Source organism: Anomaloglossus baeobatrachus, chromosome 2 (assembly GCF_048569485.1).
Source record: "Anomaloglossus baeobatrachus isolate aAnoBae1 chromosome 2, aAnoBae1.hap1, whole genome shotgun sequence".
In the NCBI taxonomy this organism is placed as follows: domain Eukaryota; kingdom Metazoa; phylum Chordata; class Amphibia; order Anura; family Aromobatidae; genus Anomaloglossus; species Anomaloglossus baeobatrachus.
In genome coordinates this window covers 43942559-43964879 of record NC_134354.1, presented here as the reverse complement: position 1 = coordinate 43964879, position 22321 = coordinate 43942559, and the positions used below count along the sequence as shown (strand labels likewise).

At 47.7% G+C, this 22321-nt stretch overlaps 1 protein-coding gene across 1 annotated transcript in view; it reads right to left on the bottom strand.

The window, feature by feature from the left end:
- The window catches only part of BACH1 (BTB domain and CNC homolog 1), a 45430-nt gene extending 24355 nt beyond the window's left edge, over positions 1-21075 (bottom strand). Inside the window, exon 1 of the mRNA XM_075332982.1 lies at positions 20990-21075. The gene's annotated coding sequence lies outside the window, so the exon portion shown is untranslated. The remainder of the gene's footprint in view (positions 1-20989) is intronic.
- Between the last annotated feature and the right edge of the window lie 1246 nt (positions 21076-22321).

The window sequence follows — 22321 nt, the reverse complement described above, 5'->3', positions numbered from 1 at the left end:
CTCTACAGACCCCTATCTTCAGTATGATGTCTCTACAGCCCCCCATACAGTATGATGTCTCTACAGACCCCCATACCGTATGATGCCTCTACAGACCCCTATCTTCAGTATGATGTCTCTACAGCCCCCCATACAGTATGATGTCTCTACAGCCCCCCATACAGTATGATGTCTCTACAGCCCCCCATACAGTATGATGCCTCTACAGCCCCCTATCTTCAGTATGATGTAACCACAGCCCCCTGTCTTCAGTATGTTTCCACAGCCCATATACCGTATGATGTCTCTACAGACCCCATGTCTTCAGTATGATGTCTCCACAGTCCCCTATCTTCATTATGATGTCTCCACAGTCCCCTATCTTCATTATGATGTCTCCACAGCCCCCTATCTTCAGTATGATGTCTCCACAGCCCCCTATCTTCATTATGATGTCTCCACAGCCCCCTATCTACAGTATGATGTCTCCACAGCCCCCTATCTTCATTATGATGTCTCCACAGCCCCCTATCTACAGTATGATGTCTCCACAGCCCCCTATCTTCATTATGATGTCTCCACAGTCCCCTATCTTCATTATGATGTCTCCACAGTCCCCTATCTTCATTATGATGTCTCCACAGTCCCCTATCTTCATTATGATGTCTCCACAGCCCCCTATCTTCAGTATGATGTCTCCACAGCCCCCTATCTTCAGTATGATGTCTCCACAGCCCCCTATCTACAGTATGATGTCTCTGTGATGCCCTGGGCAAGCCTGGGGTCACAGGTAATGACATCACCACACCCTACACCCCGGTTAGGCACACCTAAGCTAGACCTGAAATCCTTGTTGCCTTCCTCCAGGGGCTGATGTTCACACCAGGGGGTGGAGCCAGGCGGTTGGTCTCCGCCTACCAAGGAGTTCACAGTCCTGGAGGCGGGAAGAACCAGGCAGATTAGGTTTGGAGTTTGAAGTAGAAGGAGGGAAAGTAGTGAAAGAGAAAAAGTGACAGTTTGAAAGCCTGAAGTTGGTCCGGGTGTGTGCCCCGGACCGAGACAGCAAGGTTAGCAGACGGCGGTGACCGTCTGCAGGAGTGGCCTATCGGAGGTGCCGTGAGGACCGTGGAAGGGTGGTGACCCGGCGGTACCGGACCGGTACACAAGGAGAAGCCAGCACCATTGATAGGGGCCTTTCGGATCCCGGCAAGGCTAGGAGTCGCCGTGAATTTGCCAAATCCGTCAGTGAAGGGGACCTCCGGGTCTCCAGACAACTAAGTCCCGATTGAAGGCAACCGTCCAACCGTATGAGAGAGACGCCGCCACCGCCGGGGCACCAGTTTCTCAGGGCCAGCGCCTGCGGGCAAAGAGGGGCTCCTCCGGCCCATATCCAAGTCGGGGAGCGGGTTACCGGTGGGAACCCATCGCTACCAACATTGAACATAGGTGCAGGGAAAGAGACAGTCACCGTTACCTGCCGGGGAAAAGCAACAGCAGCCGTCCGTGGGAACCATCTTTCCAGCCGTGTGTTTTACCGAGAACAGTGTCATCGTCTCAGGCTGAGTGAGTACCACTGTGCCGTGAGGCACGGCGCTGCCCCCGCGACCCTGCACCTCACCAAGCCCTGCACCGGGCCTGCCATCCCTCATCCTCCACCCTATCACTGGGCCCCGGGACAATCACTCCCTACCCACGGAGGGGAGAACTAACAACTTTGCTGCTCCCTGTCACCGCTCCCGGGATCCCCATACAGAGCAGCGGTGGTGTTACCAAAAATCATCACAACCGTGGGTTGTTTTTAGGGACAATATCCCTAAACCCAAACAACCATTCCCCTTTTCACTCACGGGCGAGGAGCGCCGCTCGAGTCCCCGGGATCCGGCCCATCGCTCGAGCCACCGAGCAGCAGCGGTCGCAGCAGCAGCGGCAGCCGGACCCGAGCAGTGGGAGAGCGCAGCGTCCCCTCCTCCGCCCGCGACATCTCCACAGCCCCCTATCTTCAGTATGATGTCTCCACAGCCCCCTATCTTCAGTATGATGTCTCCACAGCCCCCTATCTTCAGTATGATGTCTCCACAGTCCCCTATCACATGGGGTCTGTAGAGACCTCATACTGTATGGGCGGCTGCAGAGATATCATACGGAAGACATTGGGGCTGTAGAGATATCATACTGAAGATAGGGGCTGTGGAGACATCATACTGTATGGGGGGCTGTAGAGACATCATACTGAAGACATGGGGTCTGTAGAGACCTCATACTGTATGGGCGGCTGCAGAGATATCATACATCATATGAAGTCTCTACAGCTCCCCATACAGTATGATGTCTCCACAGCCCCTATCTTCAGTATGATGTCTCCACAGCCCCCCATACCATATGATGTCTCCACAGCCCCTCATACCGTATGATGTCACCACAGCCCCCATACCGTATGATGTCACCACAACCCCCATACCGTATAATGTCTCCACAGCCCGCTCTTTTCAGTATGCTGTCTCCACAGCCCCCTATCTTCAGTATGATGTCTGCACAGTCCCCTATACAGTATGATGACTGCACAGCCCCCTATCGTCAGTATGATGTCTCCACAGCCCCCTATCTTCAGTATGTCTCCACACCACCCATACCATATGTCTCTACAGACCCCTATCTTCAGTATGTCGCCACAGCCCCATGTCTTCAGTATGATATCTCCACAGTCCCCTATACAGTATGATGACTGCACAGCCCCCATACCGCATGTTGTCTCTACAGACTTATATATACATTATGATGTCTCCACAGCCGCCCATACAGTATGATGTCTCCACTGCCACCTATCTTCAGTATGATGTCTCTACAGCCCCCTGTCTTCAGTATGATGTCTCTACAGCCCCCTGTCTTCAGTATGATGCTTCTACAGACCTCTATATAGCATGTCCACCAAACCTTTAATAAAACATAATGTCCCCACACAGTATGATGTCCTCACAGCCCCTCATATAGTATGATGTCTCCACAGCCCCCTATATACAATACGATGTCCACCACAGCCCCCTATATACAATATGATGTCCACCACAGCCCCCATTATACAGCATGATGTCCCCACTGTCTGATAGCCCCACACCCAGTATAATGGACCTCACTGTACCCCACACAATATATAATATACCTAGACGATTCTTTCTAAAGGAACATTTAAGTCCTCCAAGAACGATAAAGAATGTGTAGAAACTCCCTGTTTTGGGACAGAATTTACACAAATTTCCCATTTTGGACTCCGATATGCCTAAATTAGTGTAGTGTTTGATAGTTCCTGGTAATTCGGGATTGTTAATAACATGTCATAAAGATGTGCGCGCCTACCAGAATAGGGGGCTGCTGTGACCCTTTACTGCTTATCAGAGGCGGAGTTCAGCAGAAGTGCCCTACTCCATTGTATGCCTGATAATTATGGAAGGCGCTGAGCACGCAGCAAGATTATAGACGACCTGTAGCCGCCATTGTTTGGGGCATTGCCCACCAGTACTATGAGGCGCAGTAACTGGTATCCATGGGATAGGCGATAACTAACTGATCGGTGAGGGTCCTATAACTTTGCCCACCAAATTCTCAAGATTGAGGATCCTATGAACCGGGTTGTGTAGAAACCATCTTAAAACGGGAGGAACCCTAAAATGCTCGACCTTTGCTCCATTCATTGACTATGGGACTGTTGGAGAAAGTCAAATGAAGAATTTTTTTCTTCAGTCCCATAGACAATGAATGAAGCAGAGGTCAAGCCTGCACCATCCACTCAACTGAAGCTGGGACCCTGCAAAGCCTTGTTCTTGGGCTTCCGGAGCCTCATCCTCAGGATCGGTGGGGCTCCCAGCAGTAGGATTCCCAGCGATTAGAACAATATCTCCGGTACTATGGATTGGTGATAATTTATAATGGATGGGGAGTAACCCTTTCATTTTTTTTTTCAGGGCGGTTCCTGGACCAAACATGATCTGGAATTTCGTGTGTCATAATATGTTCGAGACAGTTTTGCTTTTGGATAAACTTTGGGCGGCATTTTAAAAAACAGTCCTTAGTATTATGACCCTTAGTAATCCGCTCACACTAATCAAAGATCATATATAGCAGAAAATGTCTGTCCTGGAAGATCTGAAATCTCAGTTATGAAAACTGCCTCAGTCAGACTCGTCTAGCTGTCCATAGCAACCAATCAGAGCTCAGCTTTCAGTTTACCTCAGCTGATTCAATGCTGAAAGTCACACTCTGGTTGCTATAGGCAACCACAACAATCTTACTGTGAGGTAATTTTCATAAATGAGGCATCAACTACTCCTACAGTGGCTATAAGCAACCAGAATGATCTTCTGGGAGGCAATTTTCAAATATGAGGTCTCAGCTACTTGTGCAGTCGCTATATGCAACCAGAACAATCTTACTGGCAAGCAATTCTCAAATATGGGGCAGTCTTCTGCAGTCGCTATAGGCAACCACAGCGAACGTACTGGCATGTAATTCTCATAAATGAGGCCCCAGTTACTTTTGCGTTAGCTTTAGACAACCAGAACGATTTTACTGGGAGGCAATTGAAATAAATGAGGCCCTAGTTACTTCTGCACTGATTGTTGATAGCCGTTGTTATAGTTATAGACTTTAGGGCATGTTCAGGTTGCCCCACTGTAGCAACTATATGGTTGCTGCCCTTTTAAGAGCAACTCTTTTGGCACCGTCTCTTTAATTCATTAAGACCCTTTGGGCAAAAAACTGTCAACAGCTTCAATGCTGAAAAAGGCACTCTGGTTGCTATAGGCAACCACAATGTTCTTACTGTGAGGCAGTTCTCAAAAATGAGGCCCCACTTACTCCTGCAGTGGTTATAGTCAACCAGAATGATTTTACTGGGAGGCAATCCTCAAATATGAGGCCTCAGTTAATTCTGCAGTCTCTATGGGCAACCAGAACAATCTTACTGTGAGGTAATCTTCATAAATGAGGCCCCAGTTACTTCCGCACTGGATGTTGCTAGCTGTTGCTATAGTTACAGACTTTAGAGCGACTTCTCAGGTTGCCCCACTTTAGCGACTATATGATTGCTGCCTCTTTAAAGGGAACCTGTCAGCAGAAATTTCGCCCAAAAGCTAAAAGCTTCCCCCTCTGCAGCTCCTGGGCTGCATTCTAGAAAGGTCCCTGTTATTATTGTGCCCCATGTGAGACCAAAATAAAGACTTTATAAAGTGGTACCTTTTTGTATTCAGATACTGTAAATGTGACACAGGAGCGGGCTTTCTGCCGTCCGTTATTCTGCCTCCTGGTCCTGTATGCCGCCCCCATCGCTCCTTTCCATAGCTGATGCACCGCCCACTGCTCCAGCCATCCCCGCGCATGCCCAGTGCCAGTCTCACGGGACTGAGCAGTGTGACAATGTGACGCCCTGGGCAAGCCAGGGGTCACAGGTCACAACATCACATGCACCCCACATTCCCTGCAGGTACACCAAGCTAACCCAAAATCCTTGTTGCCTTCCTCCAGGGGCTGATGTCCACACCAGGGGGTGGGCCAGGCGGTTGGCTCCGCCCACCGAGGAGTTCACAGCCCTGGAGGCGGGAAGAACCAGGCAGATCAGAGAGAGAGTTTGAAGTGTGAGGGGTAAACAGTGAAGTGGTAAAGGAGGACAGTAAGAGTGGCGACAGAAAAGAAACAGTTTGTAAAGCCTGAAGTTGGTCCGGGTGTGTGCCCCGGACTGTGACAGCAAGGTCAGCAGACGGCGGTGATAGTCTGCAAGGGGACTGTTTGGAGGTTGCTGGAAGGACCGCGGACGGGTGGTGACCCGGCGGTACTGGAGCAGTATACGAAGAACAGTCCGCACCAGGGCAGGGGCCTTTCGGATCCCGGCAAGGCTAGGAGTCGCCATAATTTGCCAAATCCGTCAGTGAAGGGGACCTCTGTCTCCTAACAACCAAGTCCCGATTGAAGGCAACAGTCCGACCATTAAGGGGAGACACCGCCACCGCCAAGGCACCAGTTTCCCAGGGCCAGCGCCTGCGGGCAAGAGAGGGCCTCCTCCGGCCCATATCCAAGCCGCGGAGCGGGTAACCGATGGGAACCCATCGCTACCAAAAAGACTTTACATAGGTGCAGGGAAGAGACCGTCACCGCTAACTGCAGGGAACATCAGCACCGTAACCGTCCGAGGGACCCGTCCAACCAGCCGTTTGTTTACCGAGAACTGTGTCGTGTTTACTGGCTGAGTGAGTACCTCCGTGCCGTGCGGCACAGCGCTGCCCCTGCACCCCTGCACCTCCACAGGCCCCATACCCGCCTGTCCACCATACCAACCCCATCACTGGGCCCTGGGACCACCAAACCCCCTACCCACGGAGGGGAGAATCACCAACTCAGCTGCTCCCTGTCACCGCTCCCGGGATCCCCATAAAGAGCAGCGGTGGTGTCCACACAATCACCACAACCGTGGGTGGCGTCACGGACAATAAACTATATCCCGTAACCCAATCCCTTTTCACTCACGGGCGAGGAGCGCCGCTCGAGTCCCCGGTATCCGGCCATCGCTCGAGCCACCGAGCAGCAGCAGGCCGCAGCAGTCGCAGCGGCAGCCGGACCCGAGCAGTGGGAGAGCGCGGCGTCCCTTCCTCCGCCCGCGACAACCGCTGGTGACGTGTGCGCAGGCAAGTGATTATGGGCGGGGCTGTGATTGTTATCAGCAAGTACCCGCCCATAATCTCGTGAGCGCGCAAACCTCACCAGCGGTCACACTGTGCTCAGGGTAGTGCTAGACTGTATGGGCTGCTTCCAGGGATGACGTCCCTTTTGTCACGTGATAGTATTTTGAACACGCCACTATCACGTGACAAAAAAACGTTGCAAGACACGTTGCCTCCGGCCGCCGCTTTGATAAATTTTGCCGCATCCGGAAAAAAACGGATGCAACGCAAAGCCATCAGGTACAATCCGGTAACAATGCAAATCTATGGGGATAAAATGGATGCGGTACCGGATCCGTTTTACCCGTTTTTTTCCGGATTGTACCTGATGGAAAAAAACTGATGTGTGAAAGTAGCCTAAGAGCAACTCTTTGGGTGCCGTGGCTTTAAGTCTTTAAGGTCCTTTGGGCAAAAACTGTGTCCGCAGCTTCAATGCTGAAAACAGCACTCTGGTTCCTATAGGCAACCACAACTATCTTACTGTGAAGCAAGTCTCATAAATGAGGCCCCAGTTATATCTGCAGTGGCTATAGGCAACAAATATGATCTTAGTGTGAGGAAATTCTCAAATATGAGGCCCCAGTTACTTCTGCAGTCGCTATCGGCAACCACAATGATCTTACTGGGAGGCAGACTTTATAAAAGAGGCCCCAGTTACTTCTGTAGTCGCTATATGCAACCAGAACAATCTCACTGTGAGGTAATCTTCATAAATGAGGCCCCTAGACAACCAGAATGATCTTACTGTGAGGCAGTCTTTCTAAATGAGGCCCCAGTTACTTGTGCACTGGTTATTGACAGCTGTTGCTATAGTTAGACTTTAGAGCAAGTTATCAGGTTGCCCCACTGTGGCAACTATATAGTTGCTGCCCCTTTAAGAGCAACTCTTTGGGCACGATAGCTTTAAGGCTATGTGCGCACTTTGCGTCAAGGTAGTTGCAGTTCTAAACGCATTCTCTGGCAGAAATGTTTTTTGCCAAAGTTGCTTTTGAACACAAAAACGCGCTAAATACGCGTGCATATTTACCGCGTTTTAGCCGCGTTTTTAGCGCTTTTTACATGCTTTTTCATTGCATAAAGACAGATGCATTTGTGCCGCCCCGTGCTCGGCGGCAGCCGAGCCGCTCGGGTCCGGACCTTCAGTGGGTGGCTCGAGGGTCTCCGGACCTGGGGGTCCACGGTCACTCCGATCTAAAAGGGATTGGCGGTTTGGGGACGTAGGTGTACGGCCGGAGCCGTGTTTGAGTTCGTGGCGCCACCCACAGGTTGTGGTGAAGGTGGACACCCCCGCTGCAGTTACGGGGCACCCGGGGGAGATGTTGCGCAGCAAGTTGTTAACCCCTCCGTGGGTAGGGATGGAGGCCCCAGAACCCGTTGGGGGAGTTGTTGGGCGGTGCAGGGAGATGGGCGGCCGGAAGGCACTGATGTACTCACGATTAGAAACACACACAAGTCTCTGGTGAAACCAAGGTGATGGTGGTCAGTGCCCGCAGCCGGCTGCAGTCCGGTCCCCCACCCGGTTGGTGGTCTCTGCCTTTCTCCTGCACTGTTTGTGTGATGGTGGACTACCTGCGCCTGCAACATCAGGAGTCCGCTCCCCGGCTTGTAGTTGCCTAAGTAGCCCTTTGCCCGCAGACGCTGGCCCGTGGGATCTCTCTGCCATGGTGGTGGCTTTCTATCCCCCTCGTTGGGCTGTTGTCTTCAGTCGGGACTTTGGGTGGGACAGAACCTATAGTCCTGGCCGCAATCAGTTAATTAGCTAGCGCCCAGTAGCTTCTGGACCTAGCTTCAGGGTCTGAGTACCCGCCTTTGTGCTCCGAGTCGGTTCCCCGGGTCAGTACCGGTGGGCCACTACCCTATCCTGGTCCACCACGGTTCCACCAAGCCGTCTTCCCGTCTCCTGCGGGCTGAGGCCTCCGTATGCCTCCTAGCCAAAGGTGCCCGGGCTTCCACCCTGGCACCTGTCAGTAAGTTGCAGACCTGACACACAGGCCTGCTTCCACTCTACTTCACCTCCAAAACTCATCTGACTACTTTTCCCGCCCCAGGCCATCCGAACTCCTCGGTGGGAGTGTCCAAACGCCTGGCTACGCCCCCTGGTGTGTCCATCAAGCACTGAGGGGGTTGACTAGGGTTTTAGTGTTTGGCAGCTGTTACCTTGTTAGGGCCCCGCATTACACCAGTCCCCTATCTGTGACTAGGCCAGGGCGTCACACATTTTGAACATAAAGACACTGCTAAATAAAGTTTAAACAGTCAAACACTATGAAAAAAACCTGAAAAAATTATAACAAATATATTTAAAATCCTGCACAAAATAGATAATTTAATTGAAATTATAACTATTTTATTATATTTATGCATAAAATAAAGTTAAATTATGGATTTTCATTAATTTAATTGTCGGACTATGTGTGTGTGTGTAAAGGGACATATCATATCATTATTATAAAGGCATAAACGCCGCATGCTTTTATTTTGTCAAAAACGCATGTTTTCTGCATCAAAAAAGCATGTAAAACGCTGGTATTTTGATTCAGGATGCGTTTTGAAATTTCTCATTGACTGGCAAAAACAATTGACATGCTGCTTCTTGGAACGCAGAGTTTTTGCCCAAAATTATGCAAATTAAACGCTGCGTTTTTAACAGCAATGTGCGCACAAGAAATCCCCATTTCCCATAGACTTTGCTTGAAAATCAAAACACATGCATTTTGGCATTAAAACGCTGAAGCTCAAAACGCAGGTAAAAACGCAAAGTGCGCACACAGCCTAAGACTCTTTGGCAAAAACATTGGTTTTGAATCCAAAACGCAGATATACATTTTCTCCTTTCTTTCTATAGAGCCTAAATGATACACTCTATATAAGTCTATGCTCTTCCCATTGTCGTCCATGTGGGTCGGATTATGTTACAACTAATACTTTAGTGGATCCATGAGAAGCACCTAGAAAAGTAAGAAGCCACTGATATAGGATGACACTGGAGGATGAATGGTGAGTCCGGGATGAGGCGGGATTCCCCGCTGCTGACTCACGTGGAGTGCTGACTCACGCGGCGTGCTGACAGGGGATGAATCAGCATTACACGCTGAAGCTGTTGTGTAACTGAATATTTCATCACAGCACAACAACCACCAGGAATAACACAGCAACAAGAAATTCTGCTCAACTGACCCCGATATAGTGTTCGGTGTTATTTCATAGGTACCAGGTGCGGTCTTATATTGATGAGCGGTCGTATGATCAGCCTATTCCAATCCACAGCAAAGCAAACCTCAGCAAAATAAGCCCCATAGTACAATCATGCCAAAATATTAAATAATGCCGCCATACATACCATGATACGGTGCTATACAATGGCATATACTATTCTAACATTATTTATTCTAACTATTGTTAACATGGTACACAGAAATATTTTTCAATGCCAAACATTATCATGCCCAAATAAATTAATAGTGCTATACCATACTGAATAATTTTACCATGCGTGGCCATAATACTGCACACCACCGCCTCTATACTGCCATTACTATATCTATCACCAAGTACAATACCGAGCCGTACATCACCAAGCACCATGCCGAGCCGTACATCGCCAAGCACAATGCCGAGCCGTACATCGCCAAGCACAATGCCGAGCCGTATATAACCAAGCACAATGCCGAGCCGTACATCACCAAGCACAATGCCGAGCCGTACATCACCAAGCACAATGCCGAGCCGTACATCACCAAGCACAATGCCGAGCCGTACACCACCAAGCACAATGCCGAGCCGTACATCGCCAAGCACAATGCCGAGCCGTATATAACCAAGCACAATGCCGAGCCGTACATCACCAAGCACAATGCCGAGCCGTACATCACCAAGCACAATGCCGAGCCGTACACCACCAAGCACAATGCCGAGCCGTATATAACCAAGCACAATGCCGAGCCATACATCACCAAGCACAATGCCGAGCCATACATCACCAAGCACAATGCCGAGCCGTATATCACCAAGCACAATGCCGAGCCGTATATAACCAAGCACAATGCCGAGCCGTATATCACCAAGCACAATGCCAAGCCGTATATAACCAAGCACAATGCCGAGCCGTACATCACCAAGCACAATGCCAAGCCGTATATAACCAAGCACAATGCCGAGCCGTACATCACCAAGCACAATGCCGAGCCGTACATCACCAAACACAATGCCGAGCCGTACATCACCAAGCACAATGCCGAGCCGTATATAACCAAGCAAAATGCCGAGACGTACATCACCAAGCACAATGCCGAGCCGTATATCACCAAGCACAATGCCGAGCCGTATATCACCAAGCACAATGTTGAGCCGTATATAACCAAGCACAATGCCAAGCCGTATATAACCAAGCACAATGCCGAGCGTACATCACCAAGCACAATGCCGAGCCTGTACATCACCAAGCACAATGCCGAGCCGTACATCACCAAGCACAATGCCGAGCCTGTACATCACCAAGCACAATGCTGAGCCATACATCACCAAGCATAATGCTGAGCCATACATCACCAAGCATAATGCCGAGCCATACATCACCAAGCACAATGCCGAGCCGTACATCACCAAGCACAATGCCGAGCCGTACATCACCAAGCACAATGCCGAGCCGTACATCACCAAGCACAATGCCAAGCTGTATATAACCAAGCACAATGCCGAGCCGTACATCACCAAACACAATGCCGAGCCGTACATCACCAAGCAAAATGCCGAGCCGTACATCACCAAGCACAATGCCGAGCCGTACATCACCAAACACAATGTCGAGCATTGGATGGAACTGTGTAAAGCCGCCACAACTAGAATCTGGAGGAGATGTGTTCTGTGCAGTGATGGATCACACTCCTCCATCTGCATCTGATGGAGGAGTCTGGATTCGGTGAATGGAGAACGTTACCCCCTGACTACATTGTGCCCGCTGTACAGTTTGGTGGAGGAAGTTGATACCGGAGCTATTATCAAGGGTCGGCCTCACCTCCTTAGTTCCAGTGAAGAGAAATCTTAATCCTTCAGCACAAGACATTTTGGACAATTGTAACTTCCAGCTTTTTGGAAACAGTTTGCGGAAGACACTTTTCTACTCCCCATGATGACTGTGTCCAGAGCTCAGGGAACATGCAGACATGGAGGGGGAGAAGATGACCGGCCGCAAAAAGCCCAGACCTCCACCCCATAAGGGCAAAGAAAAGCCACACTGAAACAAGAGGGGTGTTCAAAAACTAACAGGAAATAGATTTAACCAGCCGCGCGCCACAACCTTGGTTTCTCTGAAAGTGAAAGTCTCATTTTGTCCTTGTTTGTTAGATTCAGAGATCTGGAGTAGAGAAGATTACACTTGGTTGCAGCTTTCTCCATTGAAGTCTTTGGGAGAAACAGAATAGAGCAGTTGGGTTCAGACGCTTGTCCAATTTTCACGCAGAAATGATGGACAATCTGCTCCCGTATTGTCATCAATTTGTCCGTTTTTTCCATCCAGTTATATATTCATCCGAATGAGACCTAACCCCTATAGCACAAGCAGGGCTTCGCTCTGTAAGAAATATGGACACACGGATGGACTATGGATGACAATCGTCCTTTTTGCTGTATGAAAATTGGATGATTTTTCATATATTGGTCTGAACTAGGCCTTATTTCTATGAGCTTCATTGACCGGCAAATCTTCATCAGTGTATGGAGAATGCACCATTGAGCAAGGCTCTCCTAAAAGATGAGGACCCCCGAGGTGTGCGCGGTCCTGGACCTATTCAGTTATGGTAATACCGCTTTATGTACCACTTGGTAAGAGCAGTTTACTAATCTGGTACTGATTGTTGTCAGTTAGTGGCACGTTGCTGGTGTGTATCGGTATATGCCACCAAGGTTTCCTCTCATTGTCGGTCTTGAGTGGCCAGGTCTCATCAGTAACATTGACTCTACATGCAAAAATAACCTGATCCTAAAACACAAACTTACACTTCTATAATATTAACCTGAGTACTCTGTTTAATGAATGATTAGATGATGCCTTTCTCTGTAAATATTGAAACAAGTGTTTTAGAGCAGGGGCCCCCCGGGGGATTCTCCAGCTCCCCTGTGGGCCAGTCCGTGCGTGCTTTCACTGTGTTCTGAGTGATACCACTGAGTAATCACAATGACACAGAGCTCTATGTTTCTCGCATGTACAGAGACCCTCCATTTTAGGCTATTTCTGTATTTTTGCAAAGAGATAAGAGTTTTACATCCATGTTCCCAGCTTAGGTACAAGCTGAATGTTCGACAACCCTAAAAGGGAAAAGTGATCAGTATTTTCGGAGGAAATGGAAAATACAGGACGTGACTTTTGTCCTGGTTTTATAGCCCCAACTAAGTCCAGAGCCTTATATAATCCAAAGGACAATTACTCGGTGGCCTCCACCATTGCTGTCACCCAACCTGAGAAAACCAATTTAGGGCTTTATATGGAGATTATATAGACTCTATATGACAAGGACAAATGGAAATCTATTCAATGTTTGCCCAGAAGCAATACAAACCCTACTGATTGTATTTACTTTTTCAGTTTATCTTCACTCCAAGCAGGATAGATGGAGAATGGTGACCATAAACGTCTCTGAATGGCAAAGTGCAGGGTTCTTCAGAGCAGGAAGCCCTCCTTGAAGTATCTCTCTTCTATAGATAATAGAGGGGCTTCCAAATGGCCAAGCCCTTCTATGACATACATATCAGGCAGACAAACAGCCCCGCCATGTGCATACATTGAGTATTTGGTTGCAGAAATGTCTGCACCATCTCTTGGCAGGGTCAGGGTCTTCTACCTCCAAAGTAGGTTGGAGGTGTCATAATGATAAGCTATTGGACTGCAAAGGGCCCAAATACTGTACTTGCACAGGAGCCCCCTTCCTTCTGTGACCTTGCACCTTCCCTGATTCCAAAGTTTTTGGGACTGAGTTTCTCTATAAAGTCACGAAAAGTTGCACTACTAATTTTACCAATCTAAATTCTGCTACAAATATGATAAAGATTCTCGAAAAAATTTTGCCTAAACTTCTGACCATTAGGCCACACACGCATTGGGAATTGGAGAGAGTGGAATGCTATAAAATATCGCGTTCCACTCGGACCAATATTAGTCTATGTGCCAGCACCCATGACCGATTATGTTCTCAGCCCTAATTGGACGAGAAAACAATTGCAGCATGCTGCGAGTGTAATGCGAGTGTAATGCGATCCTCTTTCTCTCGCACCCATTCAAGTCTATGGAGCAAGAGAAACATCGCACTGCACTCGCAATACACCGTTGTAATGCGAGTGCAGAGCAAGAATGGCAATAGCCGGCAACGGAGGAGATAAATCCCTCCCTCCCCTCCTCAGCGCCGGCCCTCCCCTCCCCAGCGCCGGCCCTCCCCTCCTCAGTGCCGGCTCACCCCTCCTCAGTGTCTGCCCGCCCCCCACAGCTGTGGTCCCATCGCACGATTGGACCTCAGTCGTAATGAGCGAGAATGGCAATAGCTGGCAATGGAAGAGATAAATCCGGCCCTCCCCTCCTCAGCGCTGGCCCTCCCTTCCTTAGCGTCGGCCCTCCCTTCCTCAGCGCCGGCCCTCCCTTCCTCAGCGCCGGCCCTCCCTTCCTCAGCGCCGGCCCTCCCTTCCTCAGCGCCGGCCCTCCCTTCCTCAGCGCCGGCCCTCCCTTTCTCAGCGCCGGCCCTCCCTTTCTCAGCGCCGGCCCTCCCTTTCTCAGCGCCGGCCCTCCCTTTCTCAGCGCCGGCCCTCCCTTCCTCAGCGCTGGCCCTCCCTTCCTCAGCGCTGGCCCTCCCTTCCTCAGCGCTGGCCCTCCCTTCCTCAGCGCTGGCCCTCCCTTCCTCAGCGCTGGCCCTCCCCTCCTCAGCGCTGGCCCTCCCCTCCTCAGCGCTGGCCCTCCCCTCCTCAGCGCCGACCTGCCCCCCGCAGCTGAGGTCCGATCGCACGATTAGACCTCAGTCGTAATGATACTCTCAAGACACTCGGCTCCCGTTGTGTTGCCAGCGTGAATGAATATCTTTAGGGCATCTCTCTGGAGATTCTCTACCGTAAAATAATTTTATGATTTTATTATTGAGATTAAAGGAGGGAAATAAATAAGTTTTCATTATAGATATTGCTAAAGCAGACTGATTATTTTCCATAAATATGTAATGTTTTTACTTGGTGTAAATGCTGATTTTCTCCTGAATCCGGCATGGTTTTTCTTTCTTTTCTGCTCCTCTCTGTTCCTGAGATATGCCACATACCTCCCCAAATATAAATCTCGTCTTTTTAGCGACTGGGCACAGGTCCCCAAGAACACGCCCACCGAGAAAAGTTATTGACCCCTCCCACTTTACTAAAGAGACTTGATTTACATAGAGGAAAGAGAAGGACATATCTTCGGAAGGGAGAGGAGCAGGAACAAAAGAAAAGCAGCGCCGGATTCAGGAGAACAGCGGCATTTACACCAGATAAAAACAATTGCATATTTATGATAAGTGAGAGGCCCCTTTTAAAATGATCTAGGGTTTATTAAACGTAACTGAACAAATCATAAGGTGTGTTTATACATGTTAATGCATTTGTCAGGGACCACATAGCAAGACCCGCACCGTCTTGTCCTGGAGCCAAGATTTATTCATTTTCAAATTGTTCTCCAAATCGCATGTTTAGATAGTTTTAAAAACTCTAAGATTGTGGCTGCCTATAACCACCACTAGGGGGAGCTCCCTAGATGTGGATCCTATAGCTCTAATGGTAATGACTGCAAACATATAAAAAAAAAAGGAGACTCTTGCCATTGAAAGGTGTATTCCGTTTTGAGTAAATTAGGCTTGCAAATATACTTTGTGCAATTCGTGAATCTGCTTCTAGTCCCTGCATTAAATCACTCATAATTCGGTCCTGGTTATGGGATGGACTTTTTCTGATCTAAAAACTGCGTGTCCATCACACGACCAGTTCAGACTTCTGGAAGTCAAAAGTTTCTTATTCATTGACTACAGGTAGATTTGAAAAACCAACATGTGTAGTTTGGGTGGGCTTTGGAGGAGAAGGGGGGGGGGGGGTCCTTTTAGTGCAATGGCAGGCAGCTTTGCCTCATGTGAAGTTCATTTTATGATAAAGGACAACATAACTATTTCATAGCAATGCAATTTTTGCTGTAGTTTTCCAAGTCTCATCTTAAGCCCAATTTTTCTTTTCCTATGATCTTATAATATGGTTGCAATAACCGCACCATGGCTGCAGATCTGAGTCCTGCTGGGCACCATGCAATGCCATTCACTTGTACAGTGTCCATTTTAGGACATGATCATATATAGTGGTTAGCACTGCAGCCGTGTGGTGGCTCAGTGGTTAGCACTGCAGTCTTGTGGTGGCTCAGTGGTTAGCACTGCAGCCTTGTGGTGGCTCAGTGGTTAGCACTGCAGCCTTGTGGTGGCTCAGTGGTTAGCACTGCAGCCTTTTGGTGGCTCAGTGGTTAGCACTGCAGCCTTGTGGTGGCTCAGTGGTTAGCACTGCAGCCTTGTGGTGTCTCAGTGGTTAGCACTGCAGCCTTGTGGTGGCTCAGTGGTTAGCACTGCAGTCTTGTGGTGGCTCAGTGGTTGGCACTGCAGTCTTGTGGTGGCTCAGTGGTTGGCACTGCAGTCTTGCAGCGCTGGGGTCCTAGGTTCAAATCCCACCAAGGACACCATCTGGAGGAATTTGTATTTTCTCCCCGTGTTTGCGTGGGTTTCCTCCGGGTTCTCCGGTTTCCTCCCACACTCCAAAGACATACAGATAGGGACTGTAGATTGTGAGCCCCAATGGGGACAGTGTTGCCAACGTATGTAAAGCTCTGTGGAATTAACAGCGCTATATAAATGAATAAATATTATTATTATATTATGTTAATATATCAGTGTCAAACATCAGAAATAATGGACACTGTACACTTGCATTATACTGTGATACAGAAGCTAAGAGCGATCGTTGGCCGCACTCCAACAATAAGAAAAAAAATCACTAATTGTGCAATTTACTAAGAAATTAATCTTCTATTTGTAGCTCTCCAATCCCAACAGTTATTGTAAGATGATCCTCTGTTGTAGGTTTTTATATTAATAAAACTTCATTTCTGGAAAAGCAAATTTCTACAACTTTGTTTTATACTTCGACGTTTCGATTTTACACAGATTTTAAGAATATATTTGCTGTCAGTGGCTCAAAACCACTCCGGTTTCTATTTCATGGCAGTAACCTGTGCATCCCTGGTCCTGCTCTCAACTAGGAAGTGGATACAATTGTATCCCATACAAACAACATTGAACAACATGATACATTGTAGCAAATGTTCTGTAGACGATGCTCTTGTGTTCACTGCCCAGAACTTTGCGCTGGATACAATTCTATCCACTTCTCAGCTGAGACCACTACCCCTGTGTGGAAACCAACAGTAAAGTAATAGTCATGCCCCAAAGTGTTGCCACCCTTAGAACTGTTCCAGAAAATGAAGAATTTTTCCCAGAAATTTATTGCAATTACATGTTTTGTTATATACCTGTTTATTTCCTCTGTGTATACACATTGTGGAACAACACAATAAAAACTGGAAAAAATGCGAATTGGACATAATTTCACAGAAAACTTCAAAAATGGGCCTGACAAATTTGTTGCCACCCTCTAAATATTTGACTGCACAATATTTGGAAAAAATGACTGCAATCATTTGCTTCCTATAACCATCCACAAGCTTCTTACTCCTCTCACTTTTGGATTCTACTTTTGCAACCTGCTCCCGGCCTCTCATATGTGAAGGCGTCTTCTTCTCCCAACAGCAATTTTAAGGTCTCTCCACAGGTGTCAATGGGATTTAGATCTGGATTCATTGATGACACTTCAGAACTCTCCAGCGCTTTGTTTCCATCCATTTCTGGGGGCTTCTTGAAGTTTGTGGTCATTATCCTGCTAGAACACCAAGATCTAGGATACAATCCCAGCTTTCTGACGCTGGGCGCTACATTGTGACCCAACATTTTTCAGTTACATTTATGGTGTATTGCACATCGTCAAAGCATCAAGTGCCAGAGGCAGCAAAACAACCCCAAAACATATCTGAACTTCCACCATATCTGACTGTAGGTCCTGTGTTCTTTCTTTGTAGGCCTAATTCTGTTTTTGGTAAACAGTAGAATAATGTGCTTTACTATAAAACTCTATCTTGGTCTCATCTGTCCACTAGACGCTTTCTCAGGAGTATTTTGATTACTCACATACATTTTGGTAAACTGCAGTCATGTTTTTTTATGTCGCTATGTCAGCAGTGGGGTCCTCCTGGGTCTCCTCCATAATGTTTAATTCAGAGGTTGACAGAACGTTTGCTCTGACACTGATGCACCCTTGAGCCTGCAGTACAGCTTCAATTTTTTTGGAACATGATTGGGTGGCTTATCCACCCTCCGGACTATTCTGCTTTGGAACCTTTCATCAATTGTTCTCTGCCGTCCATGTCCAGGGAGATTAACTACACTGCTAAGGGTTGTAAACTTCTCGATTATGTTGCGCACTGTGGACAAAGGATCATCAAGATCTCTGTAGATGGACTTGTAACCTTGAGACTGTTGATATTTTTCAATAATATTGATTCTCAAGACCTCAGACAGTTCTCTTCCCTTTTTGTTCTCTATGCTTATAGACACAGACACAAAATGAAAAGATTGAGTCAACTTCTCCCCTTTTATTTAATCTGTTTTTTTTTTATCTTCCAGCTGAGGGCAGATAAAGTACTGTAGTGCGCATGTGCGGGTGATCTTTGACCTTTCTCGTGCCTGCGCATTACAATGCTTTGCTCAACGTCAACAAGGCAGATCAAAGTGCACAGGAGCACAATGGCGGCCTCTGTGGGAGTGACACAGGGCGCATCATGTACAAAGGGCTGGGCAGGAGGATAGCGATTGGACAAGACGGAGGAGGCGCTGGACTGAGAGTAGCGACCCCTATCGGATTGACCGATATGCTGAAGGCAGATCAAAGTACTGTAATATGCAAGGGTGAGGAGTGGTCAAAGACCGTTCGCGCAGGCGCACTACAATACTTTAATCTGCCATGCTGAGGGCAGAACAAAGTGCGCCTGCGCAGGATCACAATGTCAGTCTGTGTGGATGACATAGGACGTGTCATGCACAAGGGCCTCAGAAGAAGAAGGACGCCGGTGATCGCACAAGACGGAGGTCTTGTACCAGACCAAGAGCAGCGACACCCATTGAACTGGACCGCCCTTTAGGTAAGGATTATCAAGGTGCTTTTTATGTTATACACAGCGGCCTGGGCTCTTATATACAGTATTCTGGAATGCTGTATATAAGAGCCCAGTGATGGTGGCCACAGCTCATAAGGCAAAAACCTGGTGACATGTTCCCTTTAAAAGTAGTGAGGAATTTTAACTTTCACACAAATATTACTAGAAAGTTGTACAACTCTTTATTCACACGGCTATTTAAACTTTATGAGCCTAAAAATGGAAAGGCCCTTAAAGGAAACCTGTCACCAGAGTTGGCGCATAAGCTGCGGCCACCACCAGTGGGGTCTTATATACAGCATATTAATGTACCGGAGAACGGAGACACCCATCTGCCCAGTCCGCACCGCACCGACCCTTTAGGTGAGTATTATAAAGTGATTTTTACGTTCTACACAGCGGCCTGGGCTCTTATATACAGTATTCTGGAACGCTGTATATAAGAGCCTGGGGGTGGCCACAGCGTACAGTCAAAAGCATATTAAGAGGCTAAAATATAACTTTTAAGCCTAATACTTATAAAAACCTAGATTAGGTAAACAGTAACCCAAAACGCCTTGGTTTGCCGAAAATTCTCGGACATAAACCAATTGATATTATTTATGGTAGCCGAGGAGCCTATAGACATATATAACAAAATTATCAACAAAAACCCCACAACAAACAAAAAAATATTGAGTATGATTATTTGACCCAAAGTTGGCCAGTGGTCCAATATATGAGCACACAAAAAAATAATAAAAAAACTCAGTATAAACAACCAAAATATTATATAATGGTCCTCTAAGAGGAACCCATAATATTCACAGGTACGTTAGAAAAATTAGGAACAATCTCACCCATTCCTTGCAGCTTGGGGTACATCAAATTTCCTCTGTATGGGTTTTTTCATGCTCATACTACCACTGATCCTCTACATCCCTAGGAGAACTGACTTCACCTGTTACCCCAAAGGCTTCCGCCCTGACAAGGTCAGACCACATCTATCCCTCTCTTGGAAGAACCCCTATAACATTCCTAGCCTCGTCCCAACGCGTTTCATCATCCTTGAATCATCAGGGGACTCCGGTATTTTAAAAGAGGTCAGAGATCCTGTGCCCAAGCTCCCAAAATACACTATGGCAGCTTATAGTCACCAAATCTGGTGACAGGTTCCCTTTAAGGCTTCATTTAGGGTATGTTCACACATCAGGTTTTTGCTGTGCGGCACAATCCGGCGCTTTTCTGAAAAACCGGATGCGGCAACAGCTGTCGCCGCATCCGGTTTTTCCCCCATAGACTTGCATTAGCGCTGGATTGTGCCACATGGCCTTCCGTTGCGTCTGTTTTTTGCCTTATGCGGCATATTTAGCCGATGCGGCAGCCGGATAAAACGTTGCATGCTGCGTTTTTTGCTGCGGCGAAAAAACCTCATTGTGCCGGTTCCGGCGCAATGCGGCGCCATTTACAATGCAAGCCTATGGACGCCGGATGCGGTCTTTTGAACTGCACATGCTCGGTATCAAACCGGATCCGGCAAAAAAACGGACGGGCCACATGGAAAAACTTATGCAACGCATCAGTTTTTTTCGCCGCATCCGTTGCATAGGTTTTTGAGCCGGATTCAGCCAGACAGAAAAAACTGATGTGTGAACTTAGCCTAAAGCGGGCTTTACACGCTGCGATATCGGTCCCGATATCGCTAGCGTGGGTACCCGCCCCCATCTGTTGTGCGACACGGGCAAATCGCTGCCCGTGCCGCACAACATCGCCCAGACCCGTCACACATACTTACCTGCCCGGCGACGTCGCTGTGACCGGCGAACCGCCTCCTTTCTAAGGGGGCGGTCCGTGCGGCGTGGTTAGTTAGATCCATGCAAAATAGAACATATTGAACAAGACCGCAAATCTTCACTAATTCCACAGTGAAATCCACTAACATTTTTGCATATTATGCTATGAATTTTTTTCGGCTGATACGACCCCTTAACCCTTCATATTACCTGCTAGTAATAACAGTGCTTACCTTAGGAAATATCCTAATTTTTCAGCAGCCTTTCCTTGCAGTAGATGAGGTCCTGTGCGGACTATGACTTGTCTTCCTGGAAGCCCTCACATATATATACTGAGAGGTCGAAGAAGAAAGTTCTCGTGAAATAGTGAAGGAGCGATAAGGACTATGAAAAAGTTGAGAGTTGCTAATCTGCCCCGGCCCAGCCGTGTGGACGTCAGCTGATGGGTGATGCATCATACCAGGAATTCACCCAAACCCTCTTCTGCAGAAAGACTTCCCTATCAACAGAGAAGAGCGTTCATATCTAAATATAAATATACATGAAACACAGGGATGTTCCATTAATCTGGCAATTTATAATCCAGAAAGTCTCCGTGTTCTATAGTGATGTACAGTGGGTACAGAAAGTTTTCAGACCCCTTTAAATTTTTCACTTTATTTCATTGCAGCCATTTGTTAAATTCAAAAAAGTTCATTTTTTTTCTCATTAATATGCACTCTGCCCCCCCCGTCCCCCACCTTGACAGAAAAACACCCCAGAAATGTAGACATTTTTGCAAATTTATTAAACAAGAAAAACTGAAATATCACATGGTCATAAGTATTCACACCCTTTTGCTCAGACACTCATATTTAAGGTACATGCTGTCCATTTCCTTGGGATCCTCCTTGAGATGGTTCTACTCCTTCATTGGAGTCCAGATGTGTTTAATTAAACTGATAGGACTTGATTAGGAAAGGCACACACCTGTCTATATAAGAACTTACAGCTCACAGGGTATGTCACACCAAATGAGAATCATGAGGTCAAATGAGCTGCACAAGGAGCTCAGAGAGAATTGTGGCAAGACACAGATCTGGCCAAGGTTACAGAAGAATTTCTGCAGTACTCAAGGTTCCTAAGAGCACAGTGGCCTCCATAATCCTTACATGGAAGAAGTTTGGGACCACCAGAACTCTTCTTAGACCTGGCCGTCCAGACAAACTGAGCAATCGTGGGAGAAGAGCCTTGGTGAGAGAGGTAAAGAAGAACCCCAAGATCACTGTGGCTGAGCTCCAGAGATGCAGTAGGGAGATGGGAGAAGGTTGCACAAACTCAACTATCACTGCAGCCTCCACCAGTCGGGCCTTTATGGCAGAGTGGCCCGACGGAAGCCTCTCCTCAGTGCAAGACATATGAAAGCCCGCATAGAGTTCGCAAAACAACACATGAAGGACTCCCAGACTATGAGAAATAAGATTCTCTGGTCTGATGAGACAAAGATACAACTTTTTGGTGATAATTCTAAGGAGTAAGTGTGGAGAAAACCAGGCACTGCTCATCACCTGCCCAATACAATCCCA